The 25,419-nt window shown below is 44.3% G+C and overlaps 1 long non-coding RNA gene and 1 pseudogene across 1 annotated transcript; both read right to left on the bottom strand.

Moving 5' to 3' along the window:
* Positions 1–11,263: 11,263 nt before the first annotated feature.
* On the bottom strand, positions 11,264–24,962 carry LOC123485476 (annotated as a pseudogene).
* LOC123485472 lies at positions 19,194–19,801 on the bottom strand. The gene is made up of 3 exons (XR_006659019.1): positions 19,776–19,801; positions 19,480–19,641; positions 19,194–19,280 (listed from the first exon to the last, which is right to left on the bottom strand). It is a non-coding gene; the product is annotated as an uncharacterized LOC123485472 (long non-coding RNA).
* Positions 24,963–25,419: the final 457 nt, after the last annotated feature.

The following is a 25,419-nucleotide window of genomic DNA, read 5'->3' as shown; positions in this document are numbered from 1 at the left end:
TACTCAAGGCTTTATCGTTGGGTTTTTACAGAACTGTTTGGCGATCGACCAGTGAATAGCGATCGATCAGTTGGTGACCACTGCTCTAGAAAGTTGAGTGAAGTTCAATGTCGTGCTTCTCTCTGTGGGCGAATATGTATTCTGCGCGGCAGTCCCGGGAGCTGCGCTGGAAGTCTCGATCCTGCAGTTTAGAGGGAACATTGGTTCTTGGTCACAGGGACTATGGTGGTCTGCTTGAAACATGTAGGTATTACAGACTGGGTCTGGGACAGATTGAAACGTCAGTGAAGACACTTATTGGCTGAAAGGGGGGTCCCTCGAGGCCAGGGCTTTTCTAGTGTTCAAAATGTAATGGATAGACCTATTGCATTCAGGTTACAATGTATATTTCAATGTATTAAAATAGCCTATTGAAATGATGAAGAATGGCCTATTGAAATGTATTACATTTATTGAAATATTTTGAAATATGACAGTTTTGGTATATTACATTTAAATAGTAATATGTTCGATCTTTATTATAATAATAATTATAATAATTAATAATAATAATAATATTGTATTCTTATTGTAATTATTATAATTATTATAAATATGACAATATTGGATGACATGTCACAAGGAGATAGGTTCTAAGGTCTGGGTTGAAAAGGCAGTGTGAAGTGGGAGCAGATGTGGGAGCAAAATGTTTATGGTTTCCATTGTAGGCTACTGATTCAGCAGGTTTCAGCACATTCATAATTCCCTCTTCTTTAATTCCTTATTAAATCCATATCAAACAATAAGACTAGGCCTTTTGTGTGGAGAAAAGTCAATCAACTGTCTCTGACACATCCAGTCAGTGGTTTTTGTTTGTTTTGTACTCTATTGAATCCAATCCACATCGAGGAAGCTGAAATTTAAAGGGCAATGTTCCCACTTTAGCGGAGACTGCATTCACGGTAAATACTGCAGATTTCGGCTAAATCGGAAATAACCTTTACATTTCTATCGCGGAATCTGTAACGCTTCAGCTTAGTTATTATTTATTATTTTTTTTATTTGGGGGTTCTCAATCAGCTTTCTGAATGACCCTAGAGACACCAGAACATCACATTTAAGAACATTTTGAAGTTGTTCCACAAATAAGGTGCAAGAAAACTAAAAGCTGATTTACCTAACTCAGTGGGACTTTTTGTAAAAAAGGCTTTAGTAACCTACTTAATTTCAGAGGGCCAACCAACTTTCTGGTAGAGAATGCAGTGATTAGTACTAAAAATTGTCACAAATCGCAGTGTGCTATGATAAACGGCATCTAACGGCTTTAATGAAGGGGCAGCTGCATTCATATAGTTGATGTCGCCATAGTCTAGGACCGATAGGAACATCGACTGAATAATCTGCTTTCTACTATTTAGTGAGAGGCAGGACCTATTTCTATAGAATAATATGCCATTTAGCAGACGCTTTTATCCAAAGCTACTTACAGTCATGCGTGCATATATATTTTTTGTGTATGGGTGGTCCCGGGGATCGAACCCACTACCTTGGCGTTACAAGCGCCGTGCTCTGCCAGCTGAGTTACAGAGGACCACGAAGAAGCCCATTTTTATTCTAAGCTTCTTAACTAACTCATCAATATGTTTTCTAAAAGACAACTTTTCATCTATCCAGATGCCCAGATATTTGAAAGCACAGACACGATCAATATGGACACCATCCAAAGTATATGTGCTTAAATCAGACTTATTTTTATGTGCTCTAGGGAACAACATATCCTTAGTTTTACATGCATTCAGTACTAATTTCAGGTCAATAAAGTTGTTCTGTATTACAATGAAGGCAGACTGTAGTTCAGATAGAGCCTGGTCAACCGTCGGGGGGAATAGCATACACAACAGAAACAACTTTATAGATTGAATGTAGCCCTTAACACTAGAACTGTTAAATTTGCTAAATTTAAACTTGCTAAATTTGCACACACTGTATATTATATGTATTTCAAATCAAATCAAATCAAATCAAATTTTATTGGTCACATGCGCCGAATACAACAGGTGCAGACATTACAGTGAAATGCTTACTTACAGCCCTTAACCAACAGAGCATTTATTTTAAACAAAAAAGTAAGAATAAAACAACAACAAAAAAGTGTTGAGAAAAAAAGAGCAGAAGTAAAAATAAAGTGACAGTAGGGAGGCTATATATACAATAGAATAAAGTGACAGTAGGGAGGCTATATATACAGGGGGTACCGTTGCATAGTCAATGTGCGGGGGCACCGGCTAGTTGAGGTAGTTGAGGTAATATGTACATGTGGGTAGAGTTAAAGTGACTATGCATAAATACTTAACAGAGTAGCAGCAGCGTAAAAAGTATGGGGGTGGGGGGCAGTGCAAATAGTCCGGCTAGCCATGATTAGCTGTTCAGGAGTCTTATGGCTTGGGGGTAGAAGCTGTTGAGAAGTCTTTTGGACCTAGACTTGGCACTCCGGTACCGCTTGCCGTGCGGTAGCAGAGAGAACAGTCTATGACTAGGGTGACTGGAGTCTTTGACAATTTTGAGGGCCTTCCTCTGACACCGCCTGGTATAGAGGTCCTGGATGGCAGGGAGCTTTGCCTGTGATGTACTGGGCCATACGCACTACCCTCTGTAGTATTTTGTTGTATTTTTTGACTTTGTTTTGTTTTACCCCATATGTAACTCTGTGTTGTTGTTTTTATCGCACTGCTTTGCTTTATCTTGGCCAGGTCGCAGTTGTAATGAGAACTTCATAGCAGAGTAACTAAAAATGAGCAGTCAAATGACTGCTTTAGCAGTTTTTTTTTTTTCCACCTTTATTTAACCAGGTAAACCAGTTGACGTATATATTAACTGGTTTACCTGGTTAAACAAAGGTGGAAAAAAAAAAAAAAAAAGCAGTCATTTTGACGCTCATGTTTTATTTTTTTGTATTACTCAGCTATGTTTTAAAGTGGTTACCTGGTTAAATAAAGGTGGAACAAAAAAAAAAAAAAAAAAAAACTGCTAAAGCAGTCATTTTGACTGCTCATGTTTTATTTTTTTTTGTATTACTCTGCTATGTTTTAAGTCATGCCCCACTCTGTCCTTCACTTTTCCTAAATAAGTCTATATAACACACTATCGGTGTTAGAATATTAATATCACAAACAGAACTGGAGTTATAACCAGTTTTAGGATGGCATGTCATTTTTGTTAAGGTTTTCCGCAAAGTATTCCAATTTTGAACCATTTATTGTCTGAAAAGACAAACTCAGCCTACCCCGTGGACCGGATTACTCAAATCACCGTGCCTACCCACAGCTTCCAAGACACCCGCCTCAGCAAAGATTGATACTAGCCTACCTGAGATTTCATAACTTTTAAAACCATGACCAGAGAGAGACTGTCAAATAATACAGCAAAGAGATGCTGTTTTTATGGTTGAGTTAATATATACGTTGTATTCAACACTATTACAAAACATACAACGCGCTTCTCTCTTTTTGGACGACATGGTTCCAGTAATGCCTGGCGAAAACCAAACTCTGCATTCCACAGTAAGAACATCATACCAAAGGTCAAGCGTGGTGGTGGTGTGATGGTTTGGGGATGCTTTGCTGCCTCAGGACCTGGATGACTTGCCTTAATAGAAGGAACCATGAATTCTGCTCTGTATCAGATAATTCTACAGAAGAATGTCAGACCATCCGTCTGTGAGCTGAAGCTGAAGCGCAGCTGGGTCATGCAGCAAGACAATGATCCAAAACACACAATCAAGTCTACATGAAAATTGCTAAAAAGCAACAAATTGGACGTTTTGGAATGGCCTAGTCAAAGTCCAGACCAAATTTCCAATTGAGATGTTGTGGCAGGACTTGAAACGAGCAGTTCATGCTTGAAAACCCACACGTCACTGAGTTAAAGCAGTTCTGCATGGAAGTGTGGGCCAAAATTCCTCCACAGCGATGTGAGAGACTGATCAACAACTACAGGAAGCATTTGGTTGGAGTCATTGCAGCTAAAGGTGGCACAACCAGTTATTGAGTGTAAGGGGGCAATTACTTTTTCACACAGGGGAATTGGGTGTTGCATAACTTTGTTTCTGAAATAAATATGTAATTATTGTGTTATTTGTTCACTTATGTTCCCGTTATCTAATATTAGGTTTTGGTTGAAGATCTGATAACATTCAGTATCACGAATATGCAAAAGTAGAGAAAATTAGAAAGGGGGCAAATACTTTTTCATAGCACTGTACATGTTCAATGGCTTTCAATAGCTGGGAAAATATCAATATCGGGCAGCAGTTGAGCGAGTGTCGGAGAATGTGGTGAGGCTTGTTGAACTTTACCTTGGCAAGATAACTGTCACCATGGACAATTTCTTCCTTCATTGTCATTGGCGAACAAGTTGCGTGCAAAGAAAACAAGTCTGACCGGCACCATGAACGAAGTGAGATGGTATCTCCCTCCCTCTGCTCAAAATAAGGCACCTTGGCAATTGTTGTACTCCACAAGTGCTGAAGGATGACAAGACAACTGGAACACAAAATAAAGATAAAACAGGAGACTATTATGCACTACAACCAAACAAAGTTATGTCGAAGTGTGACGAGCAAGTGAAAGCTACGAAAATTGTGCCAACTGTTAGGACAGCTAAATGAAATCCAACTGATGCCATTGCGTGAAGACGCACAGAAGCACAAGCTGACAATAATGGACTATTTTTGACTGCTGTCATATCGACACTTATATTCACTTATAATATCATTATTGAGTTTCACTATTTATCAAGGCCACTTGGCCCTTCTAAAGATGTGGTCCTCTGTAGCTCAGCTGTTAGAGCACGGTGCTTGTAACACTAAGGTAGTGGGTTCGATCCCCGCGACCACCCATACACAAAAAAAAAAAATGTATGCACGCATGACTAAGTCGCTTTGGATAAAAGCATCTGCTAAATGGCATATTATTATGTTTAGGCTATTGATGTTGTGACACTCTGGCTCCACGGACCTTGATATTTGAGCCAGGGTTGTTTAGTTCATTGTTTGGGTGTATTTCTATGTTGGGGATTTCTGGTTGTGCATTTTCTATGTTTGGTTAATTGTTCTTGATTAGTCGTATGACTCCCAATCGGAGGTAACGAGTGTCAGCTGTCGGCTCGTTATCTCTGATTGGGAGCCATATTTATACTGTGTGAGTTCACTTTGTGTGGTGGGTTATTGTTTCTTTGTTGCTGTTAGTAGTATTCAGTATAGAACTTCACGGATCGTCATTTGTTGTTTTCTTCGTGGTTGCTTTAAGTTAATAAAGTCATCATGTTCACTCGCAACGCTGCGCATTGGTCTCCTCCTTCAGACGATCGTGACAGAATAACCCACCAAAAAAGGACCAAGCAGCGCGTCCAGGAGCAAGGGGTCTGGACACAGGAGTTATGGATGCCTCCTAAGGACTTTTGGACATGGGAGGAGATTCGGGCTGGAAAGGGTCCTTGGGCACAACCGGAGGAACATCATCGCCCTCGTGAAGAGCTGGGAGGCAGCTGCAGCCGAGAGGAGGTGGTCTGAGGAGGAATATCACCGCCCTCGTGAAGAGCTGAGGCAGCTGCAGCCGAGAGGAGGTGGTATGAAGAGGAAGCGCGGAGTCGAGGCTGGAAGCCCGTGGTTACTCCCAAAAAAATTTTTTTGGGGGGCACATGGCTGGCGCCTGGGCAGCAGGAGGCTGCCACAGGGAGAAAAGGAGAGAAGGCTATCGGATTACGGGAGCCATTGGCGAGTAGAGGGAGGGAAGTTGTTGTGGCACGGCATGAGAGACTGAAGTGTGTTCCCAGTCTGGTCCGGTCCGTTCTTGATCCCCAGTTAAGGCCAGTGGTGGGTGTTCCCGGTACGGTCCGGCCTGTTCCTACTCCACGCACCAGGTCCACGATGTGCGTCGCCAGCCGGCCTGAACGGCCGTCTGCCCAACGGCGCCTGAACTGCCCGTCTGCCCAACGCCGTCTGAACTGCCCGTCTGCCCAACGCCGTCTGAACTGCCCGTCTGCCCAACGGCGCCTGAACTGCCCGGCTGCCCAACGCCGTCTGAACTGCCCGTCTGCCCAACGCCGTCTGAACTGCCCGTCTGCCCAACGCCGTCTGAACTGTCCGTCTGCCCAACGCCGTCTGAACTGCCCGTCTGTACTGAGCCTGCAAAGCCGCCCGTCTGCCATGAGCCTTCAGAGCCGTCCGCCAGACCGGAGCCGCTAGAGCTCTCCGCCAGACAGGATCAGCCAGAGCCTTCCGCCAGACAGGATCAGCCAGAGCCTTCCGCCAGACAGGATCAGCCAGAGCCTTCCGCCAGACAGGATCAGCCAGAGCCTTCCGCCAGACAGGAGCAGCCAGAGCCTTCCGCCAGACAGGAGCAGCCAGAGCCTTCCGTCAGACCGGATCAGCCAGAGCCTTCCGCCAGACAGGATCAGCCAGAGCCTTCCGCCAGCCATGAGCAGCCAGACCCGTCAGCCAGCCATGAGCAGCCAGATCCGTCAGCCAGCTATGAGCAGCCAGATCCGTCAGCCAGCCATGAGCAGCCAGATCCGTCAGCCAGCCATGAGCAGCCAGATCCGTCAGCCAGCCATGAGCAGCCAGATCCGTCAGCCAGCCATGAGCAACCAGATCCGTCAGCCAGCCATGAGCAGCCAGACCCGTCCGCCAGCCATGAGCAGCCAGACCCATCAGCCAGCCATGAGCAGCCAGATCCGTCAGCCAGCCACGAGCAGCCAGATCCGTCAGCCAGCCATGAGCAGCCAGATCCGTCAGCCCGCCAGGATCCGCCAGATCCGTCAGCCAGCCAGGATCCGCCAGAGCCGTCCCTGCCAGGATCCGCCAGAGCCGTCCAGCCAGGATCCGCCAGAGCTGTCCAGCCAGGATCCGCCAGAACCGTCTAGCCAGGATCCGCCAGAGCCGTCCCAGCCAGGATCCGCCAGAGCCGTCCAGCAAGGATCCGCCAGAGCCGTCCAGCCAGGATCCGCCAGAGCCGTCCAGCCAGGATCCGCCAGAGCCGTCCAGCCAGGATCCGCCAGAGCCGTCCAGCCAGGATCCGCCAGAGCCGTCCAGCCAGGATCCGCCAGAGCCGTCCAGCCTGGATCCGCCAGAGCCGTCCGCCAGGATCCGCCAGAGCCGTCCCGCCAGGATCCGCCAGAGCCGTCCCCGCCAGGATCCGCCAGAGCCAGCCAGCCAGGATCCGCCATCTAGTCAGGTACTGCCCCTTAGTCCGGTACTGCCCCGTAGTCCGGTGCCGCCCCTTAATCCAGTGGGGGTTTAGTTGGGGGGGTGGTCATGAGGAAGGGAATACGGAAGCGGATAGTGACTAAGGTGGGGTGGGGACCACGACCTGGGCCAGAGCCGCCACCAGGGACAGACGCCCACCCAGACCCTCCCCCGAGACTGTATGCTGGTGCGCCCCGGGAGGTCGCACCTTTAGGGGGTAATGTGACACTCTGGCTCCACGGACCTTGATATTTGAGCCAGGGTTGTTTAGTTTCATTGTTTGGGTGTATTTCTATGTTGGGGATTTCTGGTTGTGCATTTTCTATGTTTGGTTAATTGTTCTTGATTAGTCGTATGACTCCCAATCGGAGGTAACGAGTGTCAGCTGTCGGCTCGTTATCTCTGATTGGGAGCCATATTTATACTGTGTGAGTTCACTTTGTGTGGTGGGTTATTGTTTCTTTGTTGCTGTTAGTAGTATTCAGTATAGAACTTCACGGATCGTCATTTGTTGTTTTCTTCGTGGTTGCTTTAAGTTAATAAAGTCATCATGTTCACTCGCAACGCTGCGCATTGGTCTCCTCCTTCAGACGATCGTGACAGATGTCATCATTTGACCGCGCGTCTTGACTGCTTTGGGTGGTTGGGTTATTTTACTTTTATTTTGTCTTTATAAAAATAAGCTGTTACAATGTTCCAACACATATGCTTTTCTATTTCATAGTTTTAACAAAGTCACTCCACAAATAAAATTGATTGAACACTTTAATGTTTGTGTTTTTTAGTTTGTACATATAACCTACAGTAACATAAACTAATTAAAATGCTATCGTGTTAATTGAAATAAAATAAAAATGGTATGCTAATGTTGTTACCCAAGGCCTTCATGAACACAACCAAATGATAAATTTTTTGCTATAGCATACTGTATATGAAATGTATTAATTACACCGTTGGAATGTTGCTGTCAGAATGACAGGTTTAAGCTGATTGAAAGCTAGTTTGACTTGATTTTCTCTGTCTGATTGTTCAGTGCATCACTGATAATACTCCTGTGTATGTTTTGATTATGACAGGGATAGTGAGGATGTTTGTGATGATGATGACGGTTGTTGTTGTTACTATCGTTGTGTTATCATCATGATTGTTGATTGTGACATGATCCTCCTATAGGTCTCCAATAGATCAGATGGCTGACGTGCACCAAACCAGGAGTCAGATATGGAAAGTCGGTTTGATCATCCTGTGTCTGTCTGTCACAGTGTCTGTCACACTGTCTTACCCATTGGTGACTTTCAGATCCAACTCTACTGAAGTACGCTGCCTTCCTCCCCCCCTGATCTCTCTACCTGCCCTCTTCACACAGCCAATGAGACTGTAACACCAGTCAAGGGTTCAATGCATCTAATGGTGTCTGCATACCAGGACCACAGGAAAGGGGGAGCCACGCGCATCGTTGCCATGGTCAACAGAGACCGACCCATGTCTCTGTACTGTGTGTTGTGCTGCTCTGGACACGCCCCCCAGGTCGTTCCAGCTGCTGTCGTAACGCACAGCGTCCACTATGGATACCCGTATGTGGCTGCAGACATTCTTTGACGCGAAGGACTAGGATGCAACGCCACGCACGTCACTCTCAGCACATCTCTCTACAGCCAGGACGCCTTCATCCGGCCGTTTCTGAGCATCCAAAACCGGGAGAGACGGGAGGAGGACTTCCCCTTTTACCTCACCGTGTGTATGTCCAGCATGTTTGGAGACTACAACAACGTCCAACAGTTTGTCCAGACCATGGAGTTTTACAAGCTCCTGGGGGTGCGGAGGGTTGTCCTCTACCTCACCAGCTGTGGGCCTGACCTGGAGAAGGTCCTCAAGCACTACGTAGAGGAGGGCACTCTGGAGGTGATCGGCTGGCCCATCAACCACTTCCTCAAGCCCTCTACTGGGTGGGAGGCCCAGGAGCTGGAAGGGGATATCCACTTAAACCGGCCAGCTGACTATCATGAACGAGTGCATCTACAGGAACATGTACAGGTCGCGGTACGTCCTCCTGGCTGACGTTGATCAGCTCCTGGTCCCGGTCTCACACAGCTCTCTGCTGCCCCTCATGGAGGACCTGCAGGGGCAGCACCCCGACGCAGCCGTGTTCCTGATGGAGACGCACCTCTTCCCTGCCACAGCCGGTACCGCTACGCCAGACCATTCCGCACAGAGGAGGGCGCCGGGGGTGGATCTGCTGGACTACATCTATAGAGAGCCTGTTCTTGAAGACGCCTTCCGCTCCTACAAGATGGTGGTCAACCCCGTTTGGTGCTGCAGACGGCCATGTTTGAGGTGACACAGAACTATGGGGACACTGTGAGGGTTCCGTCCGACGCGTGTAAGATCATGCAGGTGAAAAGGCTCAGAGAGAGAGCTGGACCAATGAGCAGCTGGTCCTCGACAGAAGCCTCTGGGAATTTGGAGATGATCTTGTGCCCACTGTTGATGAAGTTTTACAGAAATTAGGAATACAGACATCTCCTTGGGAGTGGGAGACTTTAGTTGGTTAAAAGTTTTTCTACATTTTGCATTTGATAGAGATGAGAGAAACAGTGTACTGTTACCTGCTTCTGATCATCGGTCTATGTTGTTCCACTCAACCCTGAACTTTTATTTTTCTTTGGATGTGTGGTCATTTCCTGGGGGAATTTGACTTAATTAATTATGCCTATAATTGTTACTGCTTGTTCTAAACTTTCTTACAGTTTTTAATGTTGACTTTAATATAAGAGCTCTTGTAAGATTTATTACGCATGGCAAATAAACTCAGTGCCATGTTCATCTACTGTTGCGCTCTAATATATATCGGCACCCTTGCACTTTACAATGGAGTGCAATAGAGCAGAATATTCTGTTTTCAATTTTCAAAACTGGTTGAATGGCTATTTTGACCCTGTAGCCACCTGCAATTTACCACCTTTAGTCCAGTCCATTTTTCTTAACGTTGAAGTGAAAAATCTAAATTTCAGTTTATAATTCTTTTCTTGGTCCTGTGCAGTTATAAATCAAACAAATACATGCGTGAACACCAACGTTCTTTAACTTTCAACAAATTATTTTGAAGAAATAGTGAATCGTGCAAGTGTGCCAATATATTAGAGTTCAACTGTATGGATGTTAATCAAGGAAGAGCATCTATATCTCTCCAAAAAATATAGGCTTTGTGAAAGTTGACCGACCAGGATTTCTATGTAAACTGTCATTATATCCTTCTTTAATTACAAATTAGACAGTATTTTAATAAAGAAATCAAACATAAATAGTCTGTCTGCTCTTGTTAATTTTTCCTTCTGGGATTATTGGTGAAATGACGTAAATGTAAATGTAAATGTAAATATCCCCAACTCGTAATTCCAGGGGCGCAATTTTCACTGGGGAAGGGGGGGACATGTCCCTCCCACATTCTGAAATTGCAAAAAAATAAAATGATGTCCCCCCACTTCTAAAACCAAAGTTGTTACCCTGCATAATTCAAATGCTGTTATTGAATAGGAAGGTATGTTTTATTCATCCTGTCCTGAACCTTAAACCAGATTGACTGAAAAGGGCATGAGATTCATTTTATTGGGTGTAACACCATCAGTCGAAAGAAGAAAATATAATAATATCAACAATAAACAGGAATAATAAACGTGTGAAGGGCAATTTACATTCTTATGTTTCATTTACATTTGAAAAAGGAATACAATTGTTGTTGTTTTGTCTCAACATCAAGTGAAAGTATATCTATTTAGTGGCATTCACTGAGAAACTGTATGATGGAACGTCATACAACACTGACACTCATAACTTAAGTTCCATAAATTGTCACGTTTTCAACAAGCTTAAACCTTCAGGACCTGAAACTCCATTATGTCACAATTACCTTCTAATACAATTCACCTGCATTCCTCAATAATAATTGCTACCAGTACCATTGCACTAACAACTTTAGTTGTATCTTGGAAAAAATGCAATAAATAATTTAGTAGCAGGCAGGACATGTTTCTCCGCCCCGGCCTTTATGTACAACGCTGATTGCTTCAGCAGGTAGTCCAAGAGTCTTGGGAATAATTAACCCTTTGGAGGAGAATGGACGACAACATTCTAACCGATTCTAATTGATGACATCACAAGGGGTTGTTGTTCATTATACAACAGGTGGGTCTAATCATTATTAGTTATTGAACTGAAACCTAATTCTTAAAGGGGCAATATTTTAAATGAATGATATATAGCCATTGATTCTTGAAGAATGTTTGAAATCCAGATTGCCTCTTTAAACTGAGAACTGAGGATGGCGTTCTAAAAAATGCACTCCTCAAAGGGTTAAAGAAATCAATCCATCCATGTGTGTTGGGTTTAGGAGAAACACACAGGTCCGATGTCCAGGCCAAATTCCTGATCCTCCTTGCCTATGTCCATGGGGGGCCAAGTCTACGATAGGTAGTCTGGCTGGCGTCTGAGTCCTGTACTCAATCACAGTCTTGCCCCAGTCTCCATTCGATATCTGCGGACACAGGAGGATAAGTAGACATATCTATACTTCTGAATTCAACTCATTGTCCTATACAACGTAAACAAGTAAATAATAGGACAGAACCACAGTTACATGACTATGAAGTCATAAATGTATGAACGCTTGTCTACTTATTTTAAATGTATGTAGTTCTGTCCTTGTGATGTACTTGTCTATTAATGTTCTGTATTATGTTCTGATTTATGTGTTGTGTGGACCCCAGGTAGAGTAGCTGCTGCTTTAGTACTAGCGAATGTGGATCATAATAAAATATTCAATACTAAAATACTTTTGTTCCCACTTCCCAGACCAACTTTGGCACACCTGATTCAAACATTCAACAACTTATGTAGGTAGATGGTTGGTTGGTTGGTTGGTTGGGCGGGCGGGCAGGTAGGCAGGTAGGTATAGATGGGTAGTAGGGCTGTGGCGGTCATTACATTTTTTTCAATCACCGTTAGTGTTTGATGTGATTTTCGATCGCATTTGCATTGATGTCAGAGTGGTTAGAGGGACAATAGACCCTGAGTACCAGGCCATTAGTGACCTGATGATCGTTAGCGAGTTGGGAACTAGTAATCCATGTCCAGAGTGCATAAGAGGAGATTACCATGACTCAACAGTCACGCTGAATTTTACTGCTGTCATATCTCATGACTGCCGGTGTGGCGGTATTACGGTCACCGAAACAGCCATAGTAGGTAGGTACACTATATATACAAAAGTATGTGGACACCCCTTCAAATTTGTGGATTCGCTATTACAGCCACACACGTTGCTGACAGGTATATAACATCGGGCACACAGCCATGCAATCTCCATAGACCAGCATTGGCAGTAGAAAGGCCTTACTTGAAGAGCTCAGTGACTTTCAACGTTGCACCACCTTTCCAACAAGTCATTTCGTCAAATTTCTGCCCTGCTAGAGCTCCCCTGGTCAACTTTAAGTGCTGTTATTGTGAAGCTGAAACGTCTAGGTGCAACAACAGCTCAGCCATGAAGTGGTAGGCCAAACAAGCTCACAGAACGGGACCGCCAAGTGCTGAAGCGCGTAGCGCGTAAAAATCATCTGTCCTCGATTCCAACACTCAACACTCAAACTGCCTCTGGAAGCAATGTCAGCACAAGATCTGTTCGTCGGCAGCTTCATGAAATGGGTTTCCATGGACGAGCAGCCGCACACAAGCCTAAGATAACAATGCGCAATGCCAAGCATCGGCTGGAGTGGTATAAAGCTCGCCACCATTGGACTCTGGAGCAATGGAAACTCGTTCTCTGGAGTGATGAATCACGCATCACCATCTGGCAGTCCGATGGACAAATCTGGGTTTGGCGGATGCCAGGAGAGCGGTACCTGCCCCAATGCATAGTGCCAACTGTAAAGTTGGGTGCAGGAGGAATAATGGTCTGGGGCTGTTTTCTTTGGTTTGGGCTAGGCCCCTTAGTTCCAGTGAAGGGAACTCTTAACACTACAGCATACACTTGTTCAAATACTTGTTCTCCCCACTGTATATATAACCATTCAAATGTTTGGGGTCACTTAGAAATGTCCTTCTTTTCGAAAGAAAAGCAAATTTTTTGTCCATTAAAATAACATCAAATTGATCTGAAATACAGTGTAGACATTGTTAATGTTGTAAATGGCTATTGTAGCTGGAAACGGCTGATTTTTTTAATGGAATAGCTACATAGGTGTACAGAAGCCCATTATCAGCAACCATCAGTCCTGTGTTCCAATGGCAGGTTGTGTTTGCTAATCCAAGTTTATCATTTTAAAAGGCTAATTGATCATTAGAAAACCATTTTGCAATTATGTTAGCACAGCTGAAAACTTCTGGCTCTAACCAGAATAGAAAGAGGAGTGGGAGGCCCCGTGGACAATTGAGCAAGAGGACAAATACATTAGAGTGTCTAGAGAAACAGACGCCTCACAGGTCCTCAAATGGCAGCTTCATTAAATAGTACCCGCAAAACACCAGTCTCAACGTCAACAGTGAAGAGGCGACTCTGGGATGATGACCTTCTAGGCAGAGTTGCATTCAAGGAAAAGCTATATCTGGCGCAAACCCAACACCTCTCATCACCCCGAGAACACCATCCCCACAGTGAAGCAATGTGGTGGCAGCATCATGCTGTGGGGAGGTTTTTCATCGGCAGGGACTGGGAAACTGGTCAGAATTGAAGGAATGATGGATGGCGCTAAAAACAGGGAAATTCTTGAGGGAAACCTGTTTCAGTCTTCCAGAGATTTGAGACTGGGACGGAGGTTCACCTTCCAGCAGGACAATGACCCTAAGCATACTGATAAAGCAACACTCGAGTGGTTTAAGGGGAAACATTTAAATGTCTTGGAATGGCCTAGTCAAAGCCCAGACCTCAATCCAATTGAGAATCTGTGGTATGACTTAAAGATTGCTGTACACCAGCGGAACCCATCCAACTTGAAGGAGCTGGAGCAGTTTTGCCTTGAAGAATGGGCAAAAATCCCAGTGGCTAGATGTGTCAAGCTTATAGAGACATACCCCAAGATACTTGCAGCTGTAATTGCTGCAAAAGGTGGCTCTACGAAGTATTGACTTTGGGTCGGTGAATAATTATGCACGCTCAAGCTTTCTGTTTTTTTGTCTTATTTCTTGTTGGTTTCACAATAAAAAATATTTTGCATCTTCAAAGTGGTAGGCATGTTGTGTAAATCAATGATACAAACCCCCCAAAATCTATTTTAATTCCAGGTTGTAAGGCAACAAAATAGGAAAAATGCCAAGGGGGGTGAAAACCTTCGCAAGGTCTACTGTAGGTAGAAGTAGGTATAGGTAGGTAGGTAGGCAGGTATAGTAGGTATACTGTAGGTATAGGCAGGTAGGTAGGTAGGTATACTGTAGGTAGAAGTAGGTATAGGTAAGTATAGGTAGGTAGGCAGGTAGTTAGGTGACTTACGGAGCAGCCGTCCTCCAGGACAGTGTATCTGAGGCGGGCGTTGCCCTGAGCCTTGACCTCCTGTCCGTTGGAGCCCTTGAGGACCAGAGCCTTCTTCAGGTTGCCTGTGGCGCCGTCATTCACGGCCACGCTGTTCCTGCAGTGGTAGGTGACATTCTGGACACCCTCCTTAGACAGCAGGCGGATTAGCCTAATCTGAATGGTTACGGCGTTGGGCAACTCCTCCTTGTTGCCGTAGCTAAACTGGAATCAAATGTTTATTGAACACAAGTATTTAACAGGGACACTAGTATACATTCATCAACATTTCAGTTTTTACATAAATGTTAGAAAAATACACCTGGAGGTGTAACGGTTTTTCACAAACAGCTCCAGGTATTCCATTGCTATATAATCAAGGCAGCAGAGGATGTATGTTTTTAAAGCAGTATTGTGGTGAATTTATTATACAGTATGGTAGCTAGTGTATTCATAGAAGCAGTTGGCCGCTTTAGAGGTTTCCACAATGTAAAGCTATCATCTATATACTACTTGCGTTCATTGAATAGACATTGGGTATATTTTATATACTCACTTTAGTTCCTCCATTCATGTTTGCTCCAAACCAGACAGGTTTGCTGGCAGTGGGAGTAGATTTGGTCCACCATGTTTTGCGAGGGATGCTGGCTGAGATGGGGTGGGCTGAGATGCAGGTCTCACCAGTCTCCATGTTGCAGAACACCTTGATAACATCCTTGGTACTTCCCTGGTTGGGGTCCAGCCAGTAGTCTCCTGGACATGGAAAGACCAAGTATCAGAACATAGATACACATCAGCTTAGTATCTCTTCAGCTACCTCATCATCTACTAGACACACTGACCCCACTTGTCAATAAAGTTAAGATCACAAAACAAGTGTATCCATACATTCATTCATCTATATCACCCAAACTAACACACAGTTCTATGCTGAAGGGGAAGAGCAGGAAACTCAACACTTGGCCGTGAACTAAAACGTTTCCACATCGCAGCAAATCAAAAGCTTGAGTAAAGAATAGGCAAGACAAAAAGCAACTAAAAACAAGAAAAGAAACAACACACAGTCGTTGGTGAATAGTGGACCCACCGGTCTTTTTAAGGGCGTGGCACTGCTTGATGTCCTGGCAGGTTTTGGCGGGGTTGGCCTGGCTGCCGTCGGGGCACTTCATGTTCTGCAGGTTTCCACTGAGGCTCTTCAGCGTGGTCTGGATGCCCTGGTCTGCCCTGAGGACGGTTGAGGCCTTATTGGGACGCGCCTCATCCTCGTTGAACTCTGGAGGGGGATGGGGGCCGGAGTCGTCCCAGTTGGACTCTGGAGGGGTTGAGGGGGGCTGATTCATCCCCGTTAAACTCTGGGGGTGGAGGTGGTCCATCCTGGTCCTCGCCGTAGTCGTAGTCAAAGGAGCTGCCAAGGCTGAACATATCAGCCCCAGCAGTGGGAGGGCCAGGGGTCCCTGGGGGACCGGGTGGACCATCATCTCCAGGAGGCCCCTGGGAAAGAGGCGAGAAGTCAAGAAAACAGGTATGTTACTGTCCTTTGATATGCCATGTCTGCTTGTTGGCTTCTTTTACATTAGAAACACTGTGAATGTGTCACTTATGACTTATTTGCATTACAGACAAGCAATTCAACTTATCAACATACAAAGCCTGGTTTATTCTGATATCCATTTGAAAGTCATAGCGGATCCAACCAGCAGAATGACAACAGAACCACTGGTTAATAGTCTCTAACGTCTCACCTGAGGTCCGATGTCTCCACTTATTCCTCTTGATCCAGGGGAGCCCATGGGCCCGGTCAGCCCGATTTGTCCATCACCTCCTGCGGGGCCAACTACACCAGGGGGGCCCTGATGAGAAACACAATGGGGTTTATGAAGGGAAACAAACAGTACACACAAATGGACCATTATACTGAGGCATTAACAGGTTATTCAGTGCACCTACTCTCTGTCCAGTAGGTCCTACAATTCCTCGAGCTCCAACATCCCCAGATTGTCCCTACAAACAGAAGCCCATTAAATTAGCCTGTTATTGGCTGACAATAATTAATAATCATAGCATCATATCATTGATTTTGCCAGGTTAATACGATTTTCCATAAATTAAATGACAGATTATGCCTTTTAATAGCGTTTGGGCCGTTTTTTCCCTTACTCTTGTCCCAGGTAAGCCTTGCAATCCAGTGAAGCCTCTGTGTCCTTTCTGCCCCCTTTCTCCTTGGTCTCCTTTGGCTCCCCTGTCTCCCTGTGGCCCTTGAGGCCCCTAGGATAAAAATAAATACATTAACATTTGCTGTAAATTACTGTGAGCAGATTTATCCAGATGAATATCTAACTTCTCCATAACATTCATTTGAGGCGAATGCAACGTGGGCTTACTGGTCTATGTCAATAGATACAGGTTACTGTTTCAGTAGCATAGGTTCATCTTAGTGGTGGGCACCAATATCGATAATTCAATATGCTATCGATATAGTTCGATATCGATATGAGCAAGGCATATCGTGATAGCGGTTTATCCTTGCTGTTAATCTAGTATTATTATGTAAAAGAGCATAGAAGACTGTTCCTGCAGACACAGAACCCTCTCACAGGCTCTCAATTTAGTTAACGTCCCTGTCTGCTGATGGGCCATCACACCGTCAAAGACTCCAACCACCCAAGCCATAGATTATTTTCTCTGCTGCCACACTACACACCCGCACACCCACTCACATACAAGCTGCTGCTACTCTGTTGAATTTATATCCTTTTGTCTAATAACCTATATATATCTACTACCGTCCTCACTCCAGTATCCCTGCACATGTAAATATGGTATTGGAACTGACCTTTTAAATATTTCCTGTATATAGTATGCTTACTTACTTACTTACTTTATAGTGTATTTCATATTTCTTATTCCTTGTGTGTTTTTTCTAGTAATACATTGTTATTGATTATTGCATTGTTGGGTTTTGAGTTAGCAAGAAAGACATTTCCATGTGACATTAAAACTTGGAACGGGCTTCCCATTGTATTCAAACTGGTTGGGTATGTCAGGCCCACAGAGCATACACACCTGGCCCAATGGGCAATCAGCAAGTAGCTGTCTGAACTTTACAAAGCCATGGAAGTGCAATGTTATTCAACTGTTTCAATGTTATTCATTCAAATTGATATGATACCGGTATTGGTTCCGTAAAAAAAAGTAAACTGAGATTTTCCATATCAGTGCTCATCACTAATTTATATGTACTTCAGTAATCAAAAAGCAAACTACTACCACTAGTAGTTTACTCTACTTCGTAGGAAATGTAATAGAGGTGTTCTTACCAGCTTCCCCGGATCCCCTGATTCTCCCTGGGGTCCTGGAGGCCCTCTGGAACCCTAGTGTTGAAAAACACAAAACCAATGTCAAGGGAAGCAACCTGAAATTAGGTTCCTACTACCAACTTTGCCACATCTACTCAGAGCATGACAGCCCTTAACTCTGAAACATTACATTTTACATTTTAGCCATTTAGCAGAAGCTCTTATCCAGAGAGATTTACAGTAGTGAGTGCATATATTTTTGTACTGGATTTGACCTCAAACACTGTAGACTCCTATGAGCTCTAACTCCATAAGAGTCTACAGTCATGTCTCAGGGTTAGAAGGCTCTGAATGTTGGTGTGGCAATTCACTTTGCAATGGCAATGGCATTGTGGCAATGTCCAGGTTACTCACATTGTCTCCCCTCTTCCCAGGGACACCAGAGGTGCCGACTGGACCAACAGAGCCATGAAGCCCCGGAGTTCCAGCCAGACCCTCAGCACCAGGATTCCCTCTATCTCCCTACAGACAGACATTATCTGGTGAAATAGTTTGATCATACATTTCCATAAAGTTTCTTGTCCATCTGTAGTTGTGTCTTACCCTGGCTCCTATAAGTCCATCCTTGCCAGGTACCCCATCAGACCCAGCATTACCCTGTAAAGACAGATTGCTGCATTAAGTTTACCTGTGCTGTATAGTACAGTATCCTTCTGTTACAGTAAAGACCTGCTTTTCAGGTGAACTATTATAGTTCCCACATGAATGAAAGGTGTGTATGTGAGTTTTAATCCACAGTTGGTTTTAATGGAAATGGGTTCACTGAACCCACAGAAAGAACAGTCATGGGTCAATGAAGTTAAATGATATACCTCAAGACCAGGGTCTCCTCTCGGTCCAGTTGCCCCTGCTAACCCGACTGCACCAACAGCACCTTTGTCTCCCGAGTTCGGGGGCACCTGATTTTCCGGGTGCACCCTGGGAAAATAAGTGTGAGATCACTGGTCAGGACACAAATGGAAATTGTATATGCGTGTACTGTATAGTCTTCGATTGGGACTCAAATCACTCTGCTCTGGGTAGAATGATACTGCTCTCAAGGCTATAGAAATGAATGGTGAATGTGAACTTGAGTTCCATCGACTAGGCCTCATACGTACAGCAGTACCGGGAGCCCAACCATCCCGCTCTCTCCTCTGACTCCAGGTATGCCCACAACACCTCTCTGTCCTGAGATGCCTGGTGGTCCCGCCGGCCCATCAGGGCCCTGTCAGAAACAAAGACCTTTTAACAGGTGGATCCATCCCATTGGCCAATGGTAACTTCAGATATTTGCTATATAGCAAAATAAGTGTAGAGTAATGGAGGATGGCAGAGACGTCTCGCTCTGTAAACCACTTTAGATGGAAACAAAAGATGAAGCAATACAGGTAAAACTATTACTTGTGTAACTCTCTCATATTTACCCCTGGTCCATCTTCTCCAGGCTCTCCCTTGTCTCCCGGGGCACCAGCTGGGCCCGGGGCCCCTCTCTCTCCTACACGCCCAGGGCCTCCATTCTCACCTCTAAGTCCAGGAGTACCTGCCTTCCCTGGGGTACCAATGTCTCCAGGCGCCCCTACCTCACCCTGGAAGAGTAGAGAGACAACGTGAATAAAATAATAACATATTTTACTATATTGTTCTATGATTTATGAAATCATTTATTGGTGATCTCATAGGTATAAATTGATTTGATTGGTTGATAGTTGGATTAACTCACAGCGGAGCCAGCTGGACCAACTCCCCTGGGAAACCTGGGAAACCAGACCCACCCTGAAAATGACAGAGGAAATTCTTATCAGAAAACATCAACATACTACAAATTCAGTGAATTCCCTAGGAAAGCATTCATACTCTGTGCTGAGTAACCATGACCAGGTCTATTTCTACAGTAAATACCATGGTAAAGTGCTCCAACCGTTATACGTAACCCTCAGTACGACTCACTCACCGCGGCCCCCTGTGTTCCTCTGGCCCCCTTTAGTCCAGTCACACCAACAGGACCCTGTGAACCAAGTTTACCAGCTGTTCCTTGGGGTCCCTGTGCTCCAGCCTCACCCCTTCTGACCCCCTCTCCTGGTTCACCTTTGACCCCGGGTTGCCCATCGGGACCCTGCGAAGAGTCGGACACAATAACCACGATTACTGGGCAGATGAATCACCATGCAAAACGACTTCCAAGCCTCACCATGGATACGGTTACTATGTGGTTATATGGAAATGGTTATTAACTTTGACCATTACTGAAATGTTCACAGAAGTTTCCCAATGACATCAAAGTTAGGATTTGGATTTGGCCCATTAGCCTCAAGACGACATTTTCGCTCAGAACTGAAAGGTCAATTCTACATTATACAGGAGGATGTTTGCAGCATAATGTGTTCAGACAACGCCTGTAACAACACCAAGCCAAGGTTGACAAATTAGCACAACAAGGGACACCATACAACAGGGCGGGGCCTGTCATAGCAGACACTATTTGGCATGACAGGTCCTTTAACATTGTTTGAAAGCCACTCACAGGAGGCCCAGGGAATCCTACTGCACCGATTGGACCAGGCTCTCCAGAAGCCCCCTAAAACATATGGAGGGTCAGAGGTCAATACAGAGGTATATGAGAACTATTAACAGTATGTTGCAATTGTCTTTTTTTACTGTGGGACAATTGTACACAAGACAATTTACAGAATTTCACGTGCGTCAATTTTTACAAAACTAATCACAGTACTTACGGTGACTGCTCTCGCTCCTCGACGTCCAGGGGGCCCTTTAGGGCCGGCCTCTCCCTAAAACAAACAAATATAATATATTGTCTGGGTATCTGTGGTATGCACTGAGGCCTTAATATGGATAAGTGTTCTCAGCTACAGTGTATGTTCAACTAGTCTGTCTGTCTAAGTGCTGTTGGTGGTATAGTGGATGCTCCTTTGGGGTCTAGGCTGGGTTACTATAAAAGCAGTTTGTGACAAGTGATGATGTAAAAAGGGCTTTATGAATACATTTGAGTGATGATCGCTTTACCTTATTACCATTGAGCCCAATGCCTCCTGTTGGTCCAACTGGACCAGGAAGTCCCTTCAAATGAAAAACAAACAGGACTTCAAATATACGACAACTTGCTGTGAACAACTTACTATGGTTTTGCAACCAATGAAACTAGAGTGTGCATCAAAAGCTGACTACACTCAACCCAGGGCGTAAAATTGGTTATGATGACGTCACTACATTTGGACATTATATCATTCATCTTTAATGTAACAAAATGTTGTTGTGAGTGAGTGACATTTTAAGATGTTATTTTGGCTTAAATCCATTGATGTAATCCATTTAGGTGACTCATAAAGATATGTGTAGATATGTATGTGTAAGGTGACTCTCACCCTGGGCCCGTCGTTTCCAGCAGTACCCTCGGCTCCTTTCTCACCAACTGAACCCTGAGGAGAGAAGAAGGGTCAGCAGAACAGGACTGCAGAATGAACCCTCACCAACCCAGCTATAGTATGGAATACAACACTCTGAAGGGTTACAACTTGCAGTTTCTTCTAGTGTCTTGGACTCTGGAGTTACTTTGTGGATTTAACCAAGTTCTGGTTGATATTTTCCCCTCCAACACAGATACTTACCACATCTCCTTTAGGACCAGGAGAACCAGGGATACCCCTCTCCCCTGGCATCCCCTGCAGGCCTAAGGCTCCTATGTCCCCAACTGTTCCTTTAGTCCCAGACCCACCCTGGGGGGGAAGAACACACACAAAAACAACTCTCATATCATATGTTTGTGGGAAATACCATGGATATTTGAGGTTATCATTACATTGTTAATCTGCATTAGGCCTCCCTCGTGAAAGAGATATCTTTTGACAACCTGGTTAAATGAATGAATGAATAAATAAATACATACACATTTTAAAGTTCACCTTTGTGATGTAGTACTTACCTTTGGTCCCTCTGGTCCTGTTCCCCCTGAAATACCTTTAGGCCCCAGTAGTCCGTTAGTTCCCACTTCACCTCTCTCTCCTGGGGTGCCACGCTCACCCTACGATACAATCATACAATCACCCACTGGTCAGCTACCAACAACGTCTTTACAGCACTGTATGTTATAAACAGGGCCTCGCGTTTTGGTTATCATGTCACATGACCTGGATTTGAAGCCTTTTCCAGAAATGAGAATTAGACCAAAAATTAAAGCAATTGTCAGAGGATGGTGCTGACATAAAAAAAAGGGGGACAGTTTGATGAAAAAGCTTTATATAAAGATTAAAATCTAGGTCATGTGACATGATTAACAAAAACACAGTGCCCTAGTTATAAACCTTATTTTACTAGTGAAGAATAGGACTGAACGAAACAAAACTGCATTGGAAAAAAACTACATTTTGCCACACAATAGGTTTCCATTATGTATTAGGTAATTGTATTTCTGTATTGAAAAATTTGAAATATGATTTTGATTTCAGTTGGAAGATACATTTTCTCTGCAGAGGGGCAGGGTTACTTTCCCCTATTGCTGTGAAGAGTACTGAGTACACGAAGAGGCAGGACGCAGACGCAGGAATTAACAAGGTCAAGGTTTACCTAAACAATGCGCAAGAGAAATAACAAAGAATAGAGTAAACGACACGAAGCTAAACAATCACACACAACATCATCCAGAACAGTCCAGGGATAAATAGGGGTGATGATGAGGTGCAGGTGCGCTGGAGGTGATTAGGGTGCGTTGGGTTTCCATTCCAGTGTTGCCGAGGTAGTGCGCTCAGACCGGTGGCTCAGTAGACCGGCGAATCAGAGCGCCGGAGGGGAGCGACGGGAGGAGACGTGACAATTGCGGGTTGTATTCAAATGGGCATCAAGTGAATAGATAAAGCAGCTATTAAAATGGCTTACCCTTGGCCCTGTGAAACCAGCAGCCCCTCCCTCTCCAGTGATACCCTGGGAATGACAAAACCAAAAACATTCAATCAACACAACAGACAGGCTGTTTCAATCCCGTCCTCCCCCTTCCTTGCTCTCCAATCCCCTTCCCTGACACACTTCCTGTATTTATACTTCTGCTACATTTATTCAATTCTACTGAGCTAATTTCCTTGTTATGTTCGTATTCTTATCTTTGACTATTTCTTATTGTTGTCTCATTGTCGAGAGGGAACCTGCAAGTAAGCATTTCGTTGGACTGTGTATACCATGTGTATCGTGTGCATACCACAAATAAACTTGAACTTGTTTACGCAGGAAGCCTAATTCTGATCTTTTTCTCTAATTGATCTTTTGACCAACCAGATCAGCTATTTTGCCAATAAGCAGGTTGACGTTTAAGGGCCAGATCGAAAGTCAAAATTGTCAATATCGTAAAAATTCATGAAAACAAAAATATGGTCTTAATTTAAGGTTAGGTTTAGGCAAAGGGTTAGCATTGTGGTTAAGGTTAGGTTTAAAATAATATTTTATGACTTTGTGGCTGTGCCAGCTAGTGACTACCGTGCAGAGCTGCCTCCAGAACATTAGTCATCCCAATAAATGCCAACCTGCTGTCAATAATAAGGTAAAAGATCAGGCGGCAGGTAGCTTAGTGGGTAAGAGCGTTGTGCCAGTAACCGAAAGGTCGCTGGTTCTAATCCCCGAGCCGACTAGGTGAAAAATCTGTCGATGTGCCCTTGAGCAAGGCACTTAACCCTAATTGCTCCTGTAAGTCGCTTCTGGATAAGAGCGCCTGCTAAATGACAAAAAAAATAAAAATAAAAAAATAAAAAAATAAAAAAATCAGAATTGGGCTTCTTGTGTAAATGCAGCATTAAATAACAGTGAAACGCTGATGAACCTGATAGTAGCATTGTATAGCTATAGCTCAACTCAAAAACAATGGAAAACATGTTACATCTCTAGATTCTTACTGTAGATAATGAACGGAATGTTACATATTACCTCAACTAGCCGGTGCCCCCCGCACATTGACTCTGCAACGGTACTCCCCTGTATATATAGCCTCCCTACTGTTACTTTATTTTACTTCTGCTCTTTTTTTTCTCAACACTTTTTTTTGTTGTTGTTTTATTAAGGGCTGTAAGTAAGCATTTCACTGTAATGTCTGCACCTGTTGTATTCCGCATGTGACCAATACAATTTGGATTTGATTTGATTTGATTGGGAATGTGTTTCCTTATGCTGGCAGACGTATGATTGGTTAATATGTGTTCCTTTGTTTGTCCATTGCAGGCAAAGGCACACATACCCAGTCATGTAGCTCAGTTGGTAGAGCATGGCGGTTGCAACGCCAGGGTTGTGGGTTCGATTCCCACGGGGGACTAGTATGAAAATGTATGCACTCACTACTGTAAGTCGCTTTGGATAAGAGCGCCTACTAAAATGTAAAATGTGTCTATCAATATAACAAAATTCAGTTCATTATCTATAGAAATAATCTATTGTTGAAATGTAACATAAATAAGCTGTAAATAAATCAACTGTAAATAGAGGCTGTTGTTGTCACAGTGGGGCGTGATGTCATACCGCACTCAACACCTGGTTTCCCAGACTCTCCAGGGGGGACCAGCAGATCCAGGTAGACCCTGAAATACATCACACCATTATAGTTCTCATTTACCCTTTATTGTTTAGTACTATGACTCGTCTCTATTCTAGTAAATACAAGGTCAATAAATACCAAGTGAAACAGCATACCCGGAAGCCATTCATACCAGGGAGGTCCTTGCTCTCCTCTCTTCCCCGCAACTCCCTAAAAAAAAGTCAAGCATGGATGGGAAAACCAGCAACGGCTACGCGCCATAACCCCATACAGTATTTAATGTTTAAACTGTGTTGGTATGTATCGCTCAATTGAAACATATTAATCAGATACTTACTGCTGGACCAGCAGTACCACCAGCACCCATCTCTCCAGCTTTCCCATTAGCCCCTGTAAGAGAAAGTCCTCAGAGGTCAGTGTGGACAGTGAGGTACTACAGTAGATTTCTACCAGTTTACAATGGGAAAGAGCATAGAATGGAAACTGAAAATGATTTATTTAAGCAATAAGGCCAATATACCACAGCTAAGGGCTGTGCGTAAGCACGACGCATTGTGGAGTACCTGGATACAGCTCCCTTAGCCGTGGTATATTGGCCATATACCACAAACCCCCAAGGTGCCTTATTGCTATTATAAACTGGTTACCAACGTAATTAGAGCAGTAAAAATAAATGTTTTGTCATACCCGTGGTATACAATCAGCATTCAGGGCTCGAACCACCCAGTTTCTATTATGAAATGAACCAGTTTGAGGCAGTTCCGCCACCTACAAAATCGTATTTGAACCCCTGATGAGTGTAGTGTACTGACCCTCTGTCCTGCAACACCTGGGGTCCCCA

Source organism: Coregonus clupeaformis, unplaced genomic scaffold (genome assembly GCF_020615455.1).
Source record: "Coregonus clupeaformis isolate EN_2021a unplaced genomic scaffold, ASM2061545v1 scaf0705, whole genome shotgun sequence".
In the NCBI taxonomy this organism is placed as follows: domain Eukaryota; kingdom Metazoa; phylum Chordata; class Actinopteri; order Salmoniformes; family Salmonidae; genus Coregonus; species Coregonus clupeaformis.
This window is presented reverse-complemented; position numbering and strand designations above follow the sequence as displayed.